Source organism: Peromyscus maniculatus, chromosome 5, assembly GCF_049852395.1.
Source record: "Peromyscus maniculatus bairdii isolate BWxNUB_F1_BW_parent chromosome 5, HU_Pman_BW_mat_3.1, whole genome shotgun sequence".
Lineage (NCBI taxonomy): Eukaryota > Metazoa > Chordata > Mammalia > Rodentia > Cricetidae > Peromyscus > Peromyscus maniculatus.
In genome coordinates this window covers 103910505-103929287 of record NC_134856.1, presented here as the reverse complement: position 1 = coordinate 103929287, position 18783 = coordinate 103910505, and the positions used below count along the sequence as shown (strand labels likewise).

The window sequence follows — 18783 nt, the reverse complement described above, 5'->3', positions numbered from 1 at the left end:
AATAACTATATATATAGTTTCTCTGTGTAGCTCTGGCTGGAACTCCATAAATCAGGCTGACCTCGAACTCAGAGTTCTGCCTGTATCTGCCTCCCAAGTGCTGGGATGAAGGGCACGGATCACGGCGACCTGATTTACTCTGTAATTTATTCTCAGTATAATAGGAAATTTAAATGAAAAAGAGATCTTTGGGGGGGGTCAATTAGATGATTTTAGATGATGTCATAAAATCTGGGAAGAGTCTCAGAGCAGCAGGAAGCTTTAAATCACGAACCATGGTTCTCTTCCTTGGGAACTATATGTAGATCTTTCCACTGTCTTTCTCCCTCCTTCTGTTGTACTTTTGAAAGTGGGTTGGTTACTACATTTTCTAACTTTTCAAGTATTTTTTTCTATCTCTTTTTAAACAACCTTAATTTTGTTGACACTATTATTTATTTATTTTATTTTTGGTTTTTCGAGACAGGGTTTCTCTGTATGACAGAGGAACTGGAACTCGCTCTGTGCTGCGCCTGCACGGCAATTGGGCTCAAAACCTGGCGTGGGAAGTCGGGATGAACACAGCACACACCAGTCAAGTTGCAAGCATCAGGACTCTCTTTATTCTTCCTTCTCCATCTTGTATACCCTTTCAGGAGGAAACAAACAAAATTGTTTATCAAGCCCCCAGGGTCAAGGAATGGTCAGCATGCTCCAGGAAGCCACAGCTGCCAAACCACGAGATGTACCAAACAGCAAAACATCCGCAGAACAGCCTGACCTCAGCGCACTCAGAACAGGGGAGGTGGGGGCAATCTTAGAGGGGTCAGAGCCATTCTGATCCCGACAGCTCTGTAGACCAGACTGGCCTCAGACTCTGAAATTAGCCTGCCTCTGTCTTCTGAGTGCTGGAATTAAAGGTGCGTGCCACCACCACCTGGTGTTAAAATTTATTTTATTTTTAATTAAAATATAATTACATCACTTTCCCCTCCCCCTCTTCCTTTCAATCTCTACTATGTCCCAGTTCCCTTTTGAATTCATGACCTCTTTAATTATTGTTTCACACACACACACACACACACACACACACACACACACACACACACACACGAATAATCATATAAATACAGTCTACGGAATCCATTGAGTGTTGTTGCTCATATGTTTTATGTTTTCAGGGCTGACAACTTTATATTGGATAATTAGGAGCCTCATCCCTGGGGAAGAGTAATTCTAGCTCTCTCTTCAGTCTTTAAATGCTTGTAGTCCTTTATCCAGGGGTAGAACTGAAAGACCCCCGCTCCATTATGAGGATATGGGGCGTTGGGCCGATGTTATGCCCCCCCCAATAACTTGGCCTTAGAAACGCCATTCTGCAGGAATCAGAAAAACAGGAGTTCACAGCCATAGCCAGCTACCCGGCCTTGACAGAGATAGCTATGGCCAGCCTTGAGAGAGATAACTGTGGTCAGCAGCCTTGGGAGTAAGACAGTTGATATTTTATGGCGGGCCCCTGGCCTTGAGGAATAAGCAGCTGGCCTGGACAAGGCCAAATCAGCCACACACATATGACCCCAAGTTCACCCTGGCCTTCTTTGAAACAACCAATAGGGACCCTGTAACTATGCTTCTCGCTTCTGTAACCGCGCCTCTGCCCCTGGGATCCCATAAAAAGTCCCCCTTGCCCTAGGAAAGCGCGCAAGTCCTCCAAGAGACTTCGCCCCAGGTACCTGGTCTAAATAAACCCTCTTGCTTTTGCATCTGATCTGTGGTTTCGGTGTGTTCCTTGGGTTTGGGGTCTCTCCCGGAGAAAGATCTCAGCCGGGGGTCTTTCAGAACCCAGTGAGATTTCCCTCATCCATGTCCGCACATCAACTGGTGTCATTGTTCAGGTCTTGTCTAGGCAGCCAGGCGTATTGCTGAGAATCAGTGGATGTAGTTTCCATCACAATCTGGATTTCAGCAGACTTCCTGGTCCTCTGCCTCTTACCATCTCTCTGCTCCCTCTCCACGATGTTCCCGTGCCTTCCGTGTAGGGCTTGTGTGCTATAAACGCATTTATTGTGGTTGGGCACCCCGCGGCCACCTGTTCTTTGCCTTTTGACCAGTTGTGGCTTGCTGTAATGGTTTCTGTCTGCTGCAAAAAGAGACTTCTTTGATGCGGGAGAGGTGAGAGTTACACTTACCGGTGGGCTTAAGTTGTTAGAATGTACTTAGGAATTACAGCGGTTTAGGAAAGTGGCGGTCGTAGGTTGTCTTCTGAGATCTATGACCTCACTAGCCGGGTTCACAGTACTAGACGAAATTTTCCAGTAGTTGAGCGGGTCTTAAGTCAGGCTGTTGGCTACTGCCTTATACAGGCACCACAGCTGGGAAGGACTCTTGATTGCTTTCTTCCCTTGCCAGCCTGGAAGCTAGTTCTAAAGAAGGAAGCTTTTGGGTCCGATCAGATAGAATCTGTCTTCAGCAACAGGGACTTATCTTCAGCCTCTGAAGGGCAACCAAGGACAACAGCAAGGGCCTATATTGTTAGATAATTTATGGCTCTTGGGAGAATCATTATCACCCCATGCGTTGTAACTTTGTAACACACACACACACACACACACACACACACGCACATGTACACACACATTGTAGGTAATTTTAGGTAAACATGAAATAATTTGATCCCCATGTTTTTTTCAAACGGTCTTAGTATTATTTATCCCTCCTTTTCCACCTTCTGAACTGACCTCCCACCCCTTCCTAACTTCCACCCCCTCCCCTGTTTTTCACACATCTCTCTCTTCACCGGTTACCTGTTTCCGGCTAGCCCCCCTTTTAGAGCTCCTTTCCACATTTATTCTTGAAGTGAGCAGATTATATTTTCAGCAAACACAATTTTTGTGATGGAACGTCCATAAAAGGAACTACAGGCAAGTAGGAAAAATTTGCTTCCAAGAGAGAAGAGAGACAGACAGAGGGATAGGGGAGAGAGAACTGGTTAGACTGGAGAGACACAGACAGGGAGAAACAAAAGTTTGATCCAGAAATGTTGGGACGCTAGACTGGAGACTGCCCGGAGGTGATGGGGTGTGGGCATTTTGCCCCTCACCTAGCCAGAATCAAGCCAGGCAAAGCTGGGTAAGGATTGGCAGGGTTTCCGGCGGGGCTGCCATTTGTCATTACCCCGGCATGTATGTGGGCAAATGTTCCAGACACTGAGATGTAAAATGTTTTTGTTTGCCATTCCAGAATGTACCTTGCTAAAGGGGAAACTGAAGTATCTTGAGCTCCCTGTGATGTGATCTAGGAGAAAACCGTCTCAAAAGGAACACTAGCCCAAGAGTTAAATCGTACAGGTTCAACGTGCTGTGGGGAAGGAGAGAACATCTGTCCAGAAAAGTTGTTTAAACCGATCACACCTGGAACCATGTTTGTTATTTTAAACTTTAAAAAATTTTGTGAGTTAGCGCAAGCTAGCTGCTTTTCATTGGCCCCTGTAATCTGCTTGCTTGCTCTTACTTGCCCAGCAACATTTGGATAAAAGACTGATGTTTTCTGCAGACGGGACACGCAATTTTTTCCTTAGTAGAAGTGCCACCCGGCCCTCAGCTAATAAGCTCTTGAGACTTTACCATCTGTCATTTCTTCTGTCCTTGAGTTTGGACTTGGTGTCCAGACCATCACACCTGTAATTCTGCTGTCTAGTGCCCTTTACTGACTCATTTTCTGCTTCTCCATTTGAGGGATTTAAAAAAAAAAACCAAAACTGTGCCGTTAATAAACTCGCAGGCTTAGGTCTTCAGACCTTGCAGTCCTCCGGGCTCCAGCTTTGGACTCTTTTCTTTCTTGGTCTTTTTATTGCTTTTTCGTTCCTGGTCTTCCTCCGGGGACCTTCTGAAGTCCTGACATGGCCAGTTAACCTCCATACAACAAGCCGAAATAGCTCAGTTGGGAGAGCGTTAGACTGAAGATCTAAAGGTCCCTGGTTCGATCCCGGGTTTCGGCAAACTGTTTTTCACAGTCTGTGCTTTCAAACACCCATTGTGTTTGACCCGTTACTTTGCTAAAGCTGAAAGACTTGACCCCATTATATGATAGCGGGTTGTGTAATTTTACTGCTATCGTGGAAAAAGGATTTTGGAAATCCTCTCGTGTCCTCGAACCTAAGTTCTTCCTCAGTTTCCAGTAATTCCCTGAAAGAAAATAAGAAAACAAACCAACCAACAAACAAAAACCCAATGCCTATTTGTGTGAAAGTAGATGATGCTATTAAATGCATGTACGTGACTCAGGAAGGGAGTGTGGCTCAGAGGTAGTGGCCCGTACACTAGGTTCTGAGTTCGGTCTCTAGCACCACCGTGTTTCCCTGGGTCTGGTTGTACCAAGATGGAAAGCCACACCCGGTTCCCAGTGCTCTGTGGGGAGCCCCAATTCCAAGCCTAGACGCTAATGTGTGCGACTCTTTATAGAGAATCCACTCCTCCACCCCACCGGTCTCTGAGTAGTTGCTTTGAACCAACTTGAAAGAAACAGGTAATGATTAACAAATGATTGAGAAGGTTACAATCTGCAGTCCAGTGACTGGCAGGCTCCGAAAAGTGAAAGAGGCATCGGGTCATGAGCGCTTTTTCAGGAAAAGCTCATCTACTGTTAAAACTTTTGGTCTGAATTTTATGCTGAAGTATTCCAGATTCCCTTGTTTAAATATGTGAATTTTTAGAAAAGGTGAGGACTTAGTTTTAATTGCACAAATGCACAACCTCCTCATGCCATTCCATTTAGGGGTTAACAACTGCTTGGCCGGTTAGCTCAGTTGGTTAGAGCGTGGTGCTAATAACGCCAAGGTCGCGGGTTCGATCCCCGTACGGGCCAGTTTTTGTTTGCCTCTCTTCACCACTGTTCCGCTACTTAAAGAAGAGCCGTGAGTGCTGGCGCACGCCCTCCATTCCAGCGCTCCGGTGGCAGAGTTAGGCTGATCTCTGGGTTCTAGAGAAGAAAAGTCATGTGGTGACTGCAGGCGTGCGTCCGCGCATTTGGGAGGCAGAGGGAGGAGGATCTCTCTTGGTTGAGTTACATTGTGAACTCCTGGTGCTAATTTTAGAGGGAATCAGGAGAAGGTACAAATTCTCTCTCTCTCTCTCTCTCTCTTTCTCTCTCTCTCTCTGTCTCTCTCTCAGTATAGAGAGGGAAGCCGACTCAGGATAGTGAGTGAGTTGGTGAGAGAGGCAATAATAGCATCAAGAAACGGTTGTTTATGTTTAATTTTTAAATTTTATTTACTTTTTTTTTTTTTTTTTAATTTTTAGGACAGGGTCTCACGTAGCTAGAACTGGTCTTGAACTGGCTGGGTATCCAAAGCAAAGTTTATCTTTGAACTCCTGATTCTTCTGCTTCAGCCTCGCAGCCGGGCTTACCTTTTTAATTTTTCTGGGGTAAATAAACACGGGGTAGATATAAAGCCCGCCTAGGTGAGGCTTCCAGGCGGCTCTCGGGAAGATCCCGGCAGCTGTGGACGTGGCCGGAGCTTTGCTGGAGGCCGGCTGGGCTGATGTGGTCTGCAGGATCCTGTGGGGTCCTCTGGGCTTCAGACTCAGCCACGCGTCTGCTTCACAAAGACTCAGCCGAGGTGCAGAATCACGGGTCCCTTGTAGCAGCAGCGCAGGACTCCCCTGTGCCCGGCTCTTTCTCTGGTGTGGTGTGGCTTGCACAGCCCCATCTAAGCAGACTCTCCAACAGTTAACCAGCGCTCTCGGCGGCCTCGTGGGGTGCGAATGGCCGCTTTTGTGTTGGATCTTAGTGCAGGACCCATTAAGTGCATCGTTCCTGAGCCCGCACAGGATCAGTGACCGGAACACGGAGCTGTCCGCAGGAGGCAGCGCTTAGCTTCCTTCGCCTAACCTCTCATACATTAGTAATCCCCAAACCCTCTGTAGGAGGGAAGACAGCAAATCCATCCCCAAACTAAGATGCTCTTGGTATAACTTCAGAAAATTCCCCCCACTTCCCAGCAACCTCAGCATCCTTCTCCACCGTGCCCGAAGCAGAAAATAAATCTTCTCACTTTAGGTGCGCACTCTGGGGCTTACTTTTCCAGCTCTCTCCTCACTCCCTCCTCTCTCCCTCCCTGGGTTGTTCTTGTGTTTTAACCTGTGCCATTCTCTGCATAAGATCGCGGAGCTGAGGGCCAAGGATGGGGACCCGCGAGGTCGACCAGGTCGGTGGCCAAACACAGTCTCGACGGCTCCGCTGCGGCCACACCGCCAGTGCCTCGCGTCCCCAAGGCCGGGCTTGTATCAACACTCCTTAGGGAGATGCCCCTTCCTTTCTGCAGTGGCCGTTTCTAGAGAATGAGCTGTGCGGGGGAAGGAGTGACCGACTCCCTAAGTGAGAACTCTTCCCGGCAGGAAAAAGTATTGATGAAGCCAGATAGGAAAGAGTTCTTTATAAAGCTTATTTGTTTGTTGAGATCGAGCCTTGAAATTAGCGATTCTTCTGCCCCCGCCTCCCGAACGTTGGCACTGCTGGCCTGCAACCCGGCCTCTCCTTTAGGGTGTTTATTTAATGTAATTTGTATTATTTTAAAGTTAGTATGCAAAGCGGTAAGTTTCCTTGTGACATTTTCATACATATATCATTACACTTTGAATACTTTGATATAATTCTCCCGCTTGCCCTCCCGGGTCCCCTCCCTTGCCGATTCTCTTCCTCTCTCCAAATTCTTTTCAGATCCTTTTTGTTACTCTCTTGCCCCCTCCTCCCCAACCCCGCGCCACACACACACACACACACACACACACACACACACACACACACACACACCTTGGACCGCCTCCTCCTGGTCTTTGTTTCCCTCTTTCTGTTTCCATGCCCCTCTTTGGTTGTAAAGCATTTCTTCTGACTCCTCGAAGTAGGAAGAGCTGGAAAGCAGAAAGAAAGGCTCTCAGAATAGGGTGCTTAACGGCTTCGGAAGTAGCGTACAGACACAGAAAATACTTCACAGATCCCGAATGCTTAGGCACTTGAATACTACGAATTGCTTCTATAGGAATTTGAACGAACGCATTCAGAACAGAAACAAACAAGCTAACAGAAGCAGCTAGAAGTCCGGTCCTGAACCTCCGGATTCGTAGTCAGAAACACTGTTCATCCCGCAACTGACCCGCACCCCAAGTGCCTTCAAGGGCCGTTCAAGGACTTTGCTGTATTGCAGCAATTAGAAAAAAACGACAGATTATATCTAGGCACTGACACAACTCAGAGCCATATCAGGGTTGAGCGGTGGGAATACAGCATGCAGCTAGGAGATCATGATTTATTTGCCTACAAATTTCCACGCAAAGTTGTTTATTGGAAGCAAGGGCCAATTTTAATTTTTAAAATTAATTTTGTTAGTTTATTCAATAATGACTTTTTAAAACACATATCATTGTACCTTGCCCATCGTTACTCTTTCTCCCTCAATGATGTCCTCCCTCCTCAGAAAGACCTTCTGCTTTGGTGCATTAACATGCACACATATGTGGAATTTACATATAAATTCTGCATATGAAAGTACATATGCCATATTTTGTATTTCCCCCTTTTTAGACCTCGTCCAACCTGGTAGAGTCCCCTTCCTATTTTTATAAAGACCACTTTTTATCTCTGAGGTATTAGTTATGCTTCAAGGAGAAGATTAATTTCTTCAGACCTGTGTTTATATCTCTTTTCTGTGACCGGTTTTGAGCTGTTTCTTTGGTTCAACCGAGTCCTGTGCCCACATTGAGTTTCCTGCTTTAGAGCTGAATGGGTACTGATCAGGCACCAGTCACCACTGGGCAATTCTATTGTCAGGAATGTAATTATTGAAAAGGTGAGGTGTCTTTCCATACATTTCAGAAGATATTGATCATAGTCTTTCCCCTGTGTCCAAACACATAAAAAGTGTCATTAATCACCATGGATACATTTATTGTAAAGTAGTATTATGACTCAAAGAAATAACTAAAGGCACTTAAATATAAAGTAGAATTGAGCTCCTGTGTGGTCCCGGCATGATTTCAGACTGTAAAGGATTTGTCAGGGTAGGGTGCTGATCCTACCACCAGGCCACTGAATATTTTGCAGAAATCAAACAGGAAAATGTAGCTGTAAGCAGAATTTGAACCTGAACCTGCATGGGGAGCCCCATTGACTCAAAGTCCAATGTCTTAACTACCCAGTCAGTCATCACCAACCTAAAGTAGGAAGACTTATTCATTTAAAAATGAACATATACCACTTGCTCTGCAGCGTGGGCTGGAGATGAGAATGAGCTCCACTTGTCGGGCACTCTACAGAGAACACTTTCTTCTACAGCAACCGCCTGACTCCACATACCTTCTACACAGCAGAACTCCTGTTCCTCAAGCCAAGGCAGCAAGGGATCTCTGAATGTGTAATCTGGTTTGTTTTTCCTGTCTGGTGTCAGGCACTCTGAAGGTGTAAGTGGTTACAAAATAGCCATGGCCCCATTTACAGTGGAATCCTGTGCTTCCTTTGTCTGGAGTTTTAGAATGCATGCTGAGTATAATCTACTGTGCTGTGGAAACCTTCTCAGAGAGCCTACAGTTACTGAACTTGTGCATCAGGATGGGCCCAACTTCAGCTGGTTGTTGAGCCTTCTTCCCAAGTGAGGATGTGAAACGACCGTGATTGTCAGTAAAGTGAACACAGCAGCGCCATCCTCATCTCCAAGTCTTTCCATGGCGCCCTCCTCACCCCTGTTAGAAACTACCGGAGAATCTCAATGTCACACAAAGAAACACATGAACAAAGTGAAAGTAGCTGGGGAAAGCCATTTCTTTTTGCAAAAAGGGTGTGCCAGAATCCAAACTAGGCTAACAAGAATACTTGGCCAATTCAGCAGAATTCTGTCTTTCACTTGTAATGTAGTTAGTGACTTCATCTCACACCGTGAGTGGGAGCTTGGCTTCACAATCTGATTGATTGCTAAACCCCACAAAGGAGAAGGGGAGGGCTCAGGGCATATGAGCCTCTGCTGAAATAACTACCTTTGATAGAAAAAAAAAAGTTTTTCATGATCTGAGCCCCATGGAAACTGTTTGAAATGCAGTCCACCCATGCAAAGGCAGTCCTGTGAGGCTGTCCTTCCCTTCCCACCTCTTCCATGCCTTGGGTTCTCATATGAAGTTGTTGTCTTCACTTTCCTTGTGTGTTGCTGGATCCTAATGGTTCCCTCCGGGGAAGGGGCGAGAAGGCGCGGTGTCAATGACACAGACACTGGGAAGGAGTCAGGTGAAGGCAGACAGCAGACTCATTTATTTGGCAATGGGGAAGGCCTTATATACCCTCCTCCTGGCACCCAGGCTGTGTCCCAATCTGGTGACATTGTATGGTGGCCCCTCATCAGCTAGGGATGATCAGAACCTCTGACAGCGCCTGTTGCTAGGCCCTCAGGCAGACTCCAAGTTGGTTCATAAGAAAGTACATTATGTGCATGCCTTGGTAACTGGTTTGAGCCAATTTCCTCTACCCTATGGGCCTGTCCTACTGCACTTGTGTCTATTATCTATCTATCTGTCTGTCTGTCTGTCTACCTACCTATGTATCTACTTCCCTCCCTCCCTTCCTATAATGTATATACCTATCTCTCCAATCCAATCAAGAACTCCTGGGAGGCATGATAGTGTCTTTTATTTTGGGGGTGGGAGGGTGAGGAGGGAGGTTAGTGGCAGTGGAAACAGAATCTCTTAACAGGCAGGTGGCATGTGTCTGCAGTTTTAGCATGGGGGCGGGGTTGGGGCAGAAGAATAATCAGGAGTTAAAGGCCAGACTTTAATACTCAGCAAGTATTAGGTCAGTCTTGTCTATATGAGACCCTGTCCCTCAAGTCCCGCAAACCTGGAATGTTGTCAGGTTGCCTATGACAGGGTGCTTACTTGGACAATACTCTCCATAGTCTAACCTTTTCTCTCACTTTATGTTGCTCTTTAATTTTTTTCTTATGCTTCCCTTTTGCTTTTAAGAGATAGCTGCTTTTTATTTCACCAGCATCCTTCTCTTCTATGGAGAAGAATTCTATTTCAGGAAATATAAGAAATCCCCTTAAAAGAGCTGTGGTCATGAAGCAGCTGAAACATTTCTGCATTGTCTAATCCCAATCTTAATGCTACACCCCTTGGATTTTATTGAGACAGGGTCTCACTATGTAGCCCTGGCTGTCCTGGAACTTACAGCAATCTGCCTGCCTCTGACTCCTGAGTGTCAGGATCAAAGGCATGCACCACCATGTCCAGTTTCCTCCTGCTTTCTCTGGAGACTTTCCAGGCTTTTTTTTTTTGGACAGGATTTCTCTGTGTAGCTTTGTGCCTTTCCTGGATCTCACGATGTAGACCAGGCTGGTCTTGAACTCACAAAGATCCTCCTGCCTCTGCCTCCCGAGTGCTGGCTTCATTTTTAACACCACCCATCAGATCCTTCCCTTTGCTTTTAGCTTGGCAGGAGGTGGTTTGCTTTCTCATTGCTGCTTCTCCCTCTTACCCTGGACTGTGGGTACCATGGATGGTCCAACCCTTTTCCTATCCTGGACTTTGGGTACCATGGATGTTCCAACCCTTTTCCTGCCCTGGACTTTGGGTACCATGGATGTTCCAACCCTTTTCCTGCCCTGGACTTTGGGTACCATGGATGTTCCAACCCTTTTCCTATCCTGGACTTTGGGTACCATGGATGTTCCAACCCTTTTCCTGCCCTGGACTTTGGGTACCATGGATGTTCCAACCCTTTTCCTGCCCTGGACTTTGGGTACCACGGGTGTTCCTACCCCTTTCCTGCCCTGGACTTTGGGTACCACGGATATTCCTACCCTTTTCCTGCCCTGGACTTTGGGTACCACGGATGTTCCTACCCTTTTCCTGCCCTGGACCTTGGGTACCACGGATGTTCCAACCCTTTTCCTGCCCTGGACCTTGGGTACCACGGATGTTCCAACCCTTTTCCTGCCCTGGACTTTGGGTACCACGGGTGTTCCTACCCTTTTCCTATCTTTTCCATTTTCTCTGACAGTTGCTTTTGGAGTTCAGGAGTTTCTGCTCTTGAGTCCTAGGAGCAGTTCTCAAACTTTTAATTTTACAGGTGTCTGTGTTGTTTGTGTCCATATTTAACTCTTTGATCTGAATATTGTCTCTCTTCTTTATCCTGCATTTTCCTTTTCTTCCCTGTTCTGTAATTATGTTAGAATTTATTATACTTTCACTGAACTATAAAATCTTAATGCTTCAATATTAAAAAATACTCACTAGCTACTCTTGAAATGAGTTTGTTTTTCACTGTGAAATATGCTAGGTTTTCTTTTTCTTTTCTCATTTTGGTTTTGCAAGACAAGGTATTTCTGTGTAGTCCTAGCTATTTTGGAGCTTTCTCTGTAGACCAGGCTGTCTTCAAACTCAGAGATCCACCTGTCTCTGCCTCCCTCTTGTTGGGACTGAAGGTGTGCACTTCTTCTGGAGAATTGTTAAGAAACTGAAATGAAAAATGTTTTTATTAAGAACAAAAAAAGAAAAGAAACTGAAATAATTGTAAAATATATTTTTAAAATTTAATTTTTATTGGATGTATTTATTTTATGTGTATGAGTATAGAAATTCACCATATGTATGCAGAGCCAACATAGGTCAGAAGAGGGTGTTGGATCCCGCGGAGCTGGAGTTATGGATGGTTTTGAGACACCATGTGGATGTTGGGAACTGAACCTGGGTCCTCTCTGTGGCTGAGCCCCCCGTTGCTCCAGTCCCAGCTGTAAAATATTTTACTGTTGCTAAGTGCAAGCTTGTTTGAATCACTTAGGATCTCCACATTTGCCACATTCCCAAATCTCCCTCCCCAACTCTCCTTCCTTTCTTCTTTTCCTTCCTTCCCTCCCTCCCTCCCTTCTTTCTTTTCTTGTTTTGTTTTTCAAGACAGGGTTTCTCTGTGTAGCTCTGGGTGTCCTGGAACTCTCTTTGCAGGCCAGACTGGCCTCGAACTCAAAGATTCACTGCTTCTATTTCCAGAGTGCTGGAATTAAAGATATGCACCACCACCACCTGACTCAAATACTCTTTCAGTCCATCTGTGAGTAACATTTTTGGGAAGCAACTCCTGTGATAAACCAGAGGCAGTATTAACACACAATGACTATATAGCCTAAGTATTTTGAAATGTCTTTTGTCTTGAAATAGGCTTTCCCCATTTCCTTCAAGGGAGCACATGTTTACGTGAGGTTGCTTTTGTTACTCTCTTCCCCATATTTTTGCCTAGGGTGTCCTGAATGGTAGGCGGGCGCTTACCATTATGCTACTTCCCCAGCCCTCTGGGGAGCCTTGGATTTAGAATTCTCCTGCCTCAGCCTCCTGAGTATTTGATATTACAGGCTTTGACGCTAGACTTGGCTTGCTTCTTCGAGTCTCTGAATTCTGTCTTTCCCTGCCTGTCTCTCCATCCTTCTAGTCTCCTCATTCATTTTCACCCTCTGACTGCCTGTGTCCCATCGAGACTCTTCCTCTCCAGGAGCCCAGAACGTCTGATTTACATGCATTGATGAAAACACTGCCTCCAGATTCTGCAGTCTGTGTGGCCTTGGGCAAGGTAGTTACCGATGCGTGATCACTCCTCAGCTACTGCAACTATAAGTCAGGAATGATGATAGGTAACAATGGCAGCAACAGTTGGTCGTTTCTTTCACTCTTTGCTCTGTACTCTTTGGGGGGCCACCACCCAGCTCCCAAATAATTATACACAGAGGCTTATTATTTCTTGTGAATTCCCGGCCTTAGCATTGCTTGTTTCTAGCCAGCTTTCCTTAACTTAAATTATCCCATCTACCTTTTGCCTTTGAGCTTTTATCTTTCTCTATTTCTGTATACCTTTCTTTTTTCTCTGTGGCTTGCTGTGTAGCTGGGTGGCTGGCCCCTGGAGTCTTCCTCTCCTCCTCTTTCTTGCTCCTCACTCTTCTCTTCCCAGATTTTCTTCCTATTTATCCCCTCTGTCTGTCATCCCTGCTTATTCTTTTTTCTGCCTTGCTATTGGCCATTCAACTCTTTATTAGACCAATCAGGTGTTTTAGACAGGCAAAGTAACACAGCTTCACAGAGTTAAACAAATACAACATAAAAGAATACAACACATCTTTGCATCATTAAAGAAATGTTTCACAGTGTAAAAAAATTATAAAACATCTCAAAATAATATTTCACAACAGGCAGTTGCCCATAAACTCACTTTGTGAGTTTATAGAAAACCACTAAATATTTTACTTAGTAGCTAGAAATAAATGATAACTATGACTCTTGTCCAGATTTGTTCTTTCCTGTCATTATTTTCTTCTTTTTTCTTTTCTTTCTTTTATTTTTTTTAAGATGGGGTCTTTCTGGGCATAGTGGCTTAGGGCTTTAATCCCAGCACTCAGGAGGCAGAAGCAGGCAGATCTCTATGAGTTTGAGGCCAGTTTAATTTGTATAGTGAGTTTTAGGTCAACAGGCCAGCCAGGGATTAGTAAGATCCTGCCCTGGTTTGTCTCTTACTTGTGCCTCAGGGTCCTCAGTGTCAGGATTACAGGTGTGTGCCATCACCCTTGGCTTCCTGTTATTTATTTCAACCTGTTATAGGAATTGCAAAGATAACGACTTGAAGAATGTGTGTCAGGAGTACACATGTGTGAATCATAACTTGTGTACCAGCTCCACATCTCTGCAAGCCTCAGAGAATGCACCGGGGTTTAGAATTATGTTCATTAAGTGCACTTAATATGTTTCAGGGAGTGCATAGCACAGAACAGAGCATCCTGGATTCATCATGCATTGACAACAGATGTTGCTTTGTCCTGATCAACCCACCTTTCAGGAGACGGATCATTTAGGTTATCACACTGATAAACATAGAGGAAGAAAGGAAAATACATGTTTCCTGTGAGGGCACAGGACTTTCATTTAGGGAATTCTCCCAAGAAATCTAAGTGCACCAAGAGAAAACTAGGCAAAGCACGGAGGTTTTTCAGAGAAATACAAAACTGTAAGTGTGATGTGCAGTGGTAGGAGAGAGGCCACTGCAGGTCCCATCTCCAGGAACAACAAACATCAAGACACAGTGTGCTGTGACTTGTGGTCAGGCTGGCCAGGTACATGGAAATGGTGTTATGGACTCGAGCCGCCATAGACTGTACAGAACATACCAGACTCTAGGGAGAAGGAGGCAGAGTCTCATTCCGTAGGTCAGGCTGGCCTGGAGTTTGTGTGATTCTCCTGCCTCTGCCTCCAAGCACTGCCTCCAAGGGTGAGTCAGAAGCCCAGCTAGTCCAGGCCATCCAAGACTGTCGTGTTTAATGATGGTTGCAGAATGTATAATAGATTTTAAAATGTAAACCTTTGGGTGCCTGGTGTGGTAGCTCTTGACTTTAATTCCAATATGTTGTTGGAGGCAGAGGCAGAATCTCTCTGAGTTTGAGCCTAGCCTGGTCTACATGGAGAGTTCTAGGCCAGCTAGGACTACTGCTATCTTGTCTCAAAAGAGAAAAACAACAACCACAAAACCCCCATCAACTTGTTTTTTGCTGCTTTTTATAACTTTGTTTCACCAGTCTTTTTTTCTTTTTCTTTTTCATTTTTGAGACAAGGTCTACTTTGTTATGTATCTCTGGCTGTCCTATAGACCAGGCTGGCTTCAAACTCACAGAGATCCACCTGCCTCTTGCCTCCCCAGTGCTAGAATGAAAGGCATGTGCTGTGGGATGGTCTTTCTGTGTGCTGTGAATATGTATTGCTACCACTGATTAATGAAGAAGCTGCTCTGGCCTATGGCAAGACAGGTTATAGCCAGGTGGGAAATCCAAGAGAGATACAGGGAGAAGAAAGGCAGAATTGGGCAGATGCCATCCAGCAGCCCAAGGAGCAAGATGTCAGCAGACCGGTAATGTCACGGCCACATGGCAAAATATAGATGAATAGAAATGGGTTAATTTGGGATGTAGGAGCTGGCTAGCAATAAGCCTCTGGCACAGAACAAACATTTTGTAATTGATATTAAGCCTCTGAGTGATTATTTTAAAAGTGACTGCTGGACTGCGGGACTGGGGCGGGACAGAGAAAAGAGTTTGGCTACAGGCATGTGCCATCACACTCCGTTTTGCCAGAATATCTTGAATCTACGGTCTGGTGTGATTCAACCTCTGAAAAGATAAATTAGGTTATCTTTAATAGGTGCGAAAGAATTTACTTTGTCGGGATCACCAGCGTTTTCTCAGATCTTTTGTGGGCAGGGGGAGGTAGGTAATTTTGGCAGAAAATGCCTAGCATAGCTCTGCATCCTGGGACCCTGTCTCTGCCACCCCTGCGGTTTCTTAGGGCAGCAATGTGAGTTGTGTTCCATACTGGAGAGAACAGTCAAGTCCACTTTCCAGCGTGTGGGTTGCAAAGTGAAAACAGCTGCTAAGGCTCGTGCCTTAGCGATCAACACTCAGCAAGGCGCCAGTCCTCTTCACTGCTTGTTTCTTAGAAGTCCTGCAAAGAGCACACATTTTAAGCTGGTTCCAGAAGTGGTCTGCCCTTTTCCACGTGGGGCAGGATGGCTTGGGTCGCCTGGGTCTGCAGAGGCTCTGCCGGGCACATCCTCCCATTCAGGGCCAGAGGTTTTCCTAGCTGACTGGAGGATTGGAGATGGTCACCAGAATAAAGGTAAAGCCGCCAGCAGTGGCAGCGGTAACTATGATCTCAACACTTCCGAGGCTGAGGCAGGAGGATTGACTCAGTGAATCTGAGGTCTGTTTGGGGTGAGACTGTTTAAAAACCAAACCAACCACCAACAACAACACAGATGGGGAAGGGTGAAAGGGACAGGCAGGGCAGATGGGGGGGGGGGAGGGTTGGCAGGGAGATTTGATTCAGGTCTGTGATTCCAGGAAAGCCAGAGTCATATCCATTGCAAGGGTCGGGTGGAGGTGGCTGGGTGTGTGGGGTCCTGACTCTCCTGGACTCATCAGCACTAACAGGATTGTATATGTACAGAGGGGGCCTGCCTCTTGGCTGGATTCCACTTTCAGTGCCCGAGGCATCATTTTGTACCGCTGGGCCCCTGACAGAGCTTAAAAGTTTGGGTGAATGTTCAAGTCCAGGACCATAACAATAATAGAAACTCAAAAGCAAACCTCAACTATTTCTGCCCAGTTTCAAACAAGGAAGCTTCCTGGAATTAGGCAAAATTGACAACTAGTACTCCACAAAAGCCATGTGGTGAGTCTCTTGCTACCTTTGATTACAGAATTGTTTCTTGATATCTTCATTAGGAAATTTTGAATTTTTCTTTTCTTCTCAGAAAAACTTGATTTTTTTTTTGTTTGTTGTTGTTGTTGGTTTTTCGAGACAGGGTTTCTCTGTATAACAGCCCTGGCTGTCTTGGAACTCTCTCTGTAGACCACGCTGGCCTCGAACTGGCAGAGACCCACCTGCCTCTGCCTCTCAAGTGCTGGGATTAAAGGCGTGCGCAACCACCACCCTGAAAACTTTCTGTTTTAATCTTGTGAATCTCCTTAATTTTTTACCCATTGACAAAAAGAAATGATATGGAGGGTGTGTGATGAACTGTCACTGGCAGAAATGCCTTCACCAAATGTGTCCATTGACGTGTGGACTGTTCAGAGCGGCTTGCCCATGGTAGTCAGAAAACTGGGAAATACCCTGGTGTCCCAGGGACAAACAATACTAGATCTGAGTCTTGAAAGAGAAAAGTTTGCTGGTTGCAGACTTGTCAGAAAAGGAATGTGTCACTAGCAAATGACTCCAACAGGAGGAACCAATAGTGTGAAGCAGGACACAGAAAGAATAGATAAGTGGGGGGGGATTTATGGACTGGATAATAAAGGACATCTAAAGAGGGGATGGTATCTTTTAATCTGAAAGTGAGGAGGCAGCCCCATTCTTCTCCCTCTCCAAAGCCCACCACTTAGAGAGTCTCCAAACCAAGGAAAGGTGCCAAAAATCCCAGTTCCACATTCTTGGTGGCTTTTCCAGCCTCCTCCCCTGAAGCTGCCAGCCACCCAGGTCCCCGCCTAAGCGCTCAGCTTTTGACTATACGTGGGCACAAACCCAGCTTGTGGTGGACACATCATTATCCTTCACCTACAACCTATAAAACGTTCACACCTCGCCTACAATCTATAAAACTTTCCTGCCGGGGCTTGGGTTCGTGACTTCTCTGGCTATGTTCTCTGAGACCAGTGAACCCGTCCAGAGGTTGCTTTGTTCTCAATAAACTTGCTGTTATACTATTTCAAGTTGGCTTGATCTGGCTTACTTCTTAGGCAGAGAAACGTATGGGGGGGGGGGGTGTGTGGAGAGCAGAAAACCTGTAGGTGGGGTTTTCCTGTCCTGTAGCTGCTCTCAAATTATCACTCAGAGACTTAATATGAATTACAAATGCTCAGGCTTGGTACTAACTAGCTCTTACAGCCTAACCCATTTCTATTAATCTATGTACTGCCCTGAGGTGGTGGCTTTTACCTCTATCTTACTTTGTGTGTCCGACTCATTCTCCATCGGGCTGGTGTTTCCTCGGACTCTGCCCTTCCTCATCCCATCATTCTCAGTTTGGCTTTCCTGCCTACTTGTATCCTGCTCAGCTATTGGCCAGTCAGCTTATTTATTAAACCAGTCATAGCAACATACATTCACACAGTCTACAGAAGGATTATTCCATAGCAAAAACCTATTGAGAACTTTTTATTTTTTATTTTTTATTTTTATTTTTAAAGTAGATTCAGGGCCTGGAGAAATGGCTCAGTGGTTAAGACCACACACTTTTCTTGCAGAGGACCTGATTTCAGTTCCTGGAACTGATGTCCAGGAGCTTGTAACTCTTATAACTCCAGCTTTGGGGATCCAACGCCCTCTTCTGACCCCCACAGATACTCATGCTCATATTCGTGCATATACCACCCACCCTATACGCACAATTAAAGGCAAAATAAGTCTTTACAAAAGTGGATGCAAAGGAAGCACGTAGGTTAAAATGAAAAATAAACATTAATTCAAAAGAGGGCAGAAGGAACAAAAGAACAAGTAAAATTCAACGAGGAACAAAGAGAAGGAAAGACCAGTAGACAAGAAATGATATAAAGATCACATGAGTAATTTCATCAAATGTAAATGGGACAAGCCATTCAACAAATCCAGAGATTGTTGGGCTGGATTATAAAATAAAACAAAAGAAGGAGTCAATTACATTTTGCTTCAGGGAGCGCCCCGAGAACCCAGATGTGGTGGTGTGATTGGGGCCCCTAAGACCCAGAGAGAAGAAAAACAGAAATAGCTGCTGCAAGCCACAGAGCTATGAAGTATCCTCCTGCAGTGGATTTCCTGTGAGCTATTGTAGCTTTCCCATGTGATTCTTTCCCCGAGAACTTCTAACAGTGTGACCGATCATTTACTGGGCACGACTTCCCTTATACTATTGGGTTATTTTGGATAACATTCCCCAGCCGTGTTTATTCTTCATCTGGCCAGGGCCATTCTCTGGACAGAAGTATTTCATCTGAGATACTTTCAAACATCCCAGGACAGACAGCAGATGGATGAGCATTAGTGAGCCCTGAGCTCATCTCACCTATAGAGAAGATAACCTCAGTAACCTTAAATCCTTAATTCCCTACCTCCACTAGTCACTCCCCTTTTGGGTTGTAAATAAAAGCTGACATTTACTGCTCTGTGTGTGGATCTTACCACCTCTCTCTATGACCCTGAAAGACTTCAAGCCTTGTGACCGTGCTTTGGCCAGAGCGTTGCTGACTGTATGTGTATGTAAACAGGA

General features: G+C 45.4%; 2 non-coding genes across 2 annotated transcripts; both read left to right on the top strand.

Moving 5' to 3' along the window:
• The first annotated feature begins 3903 nt into the window (after nt 1-3903).
• Nucleotides 3904-3976, top strand: Trnaf-gaa (transfer RNA phenylalanine (anticodon GAA)). The gene has a single exon. It is a non-coding gene; the product is annotated as a tRNA-Phe (tRNA).
• Nucleotides 3977-4768: 792 nt separating this feature from the next.
• Nucleotides 4769-4842, top strand: Trnai-aau (transfer RNA isoleucine (anticodon AAU)). The gene has a single exon. It is a non-coding gene; the product is annotated as a tRNA-Ile (tRNA).
• The last annotated feature ends 13941 nt before the right edge of the window (nt 4843-18783 follow it).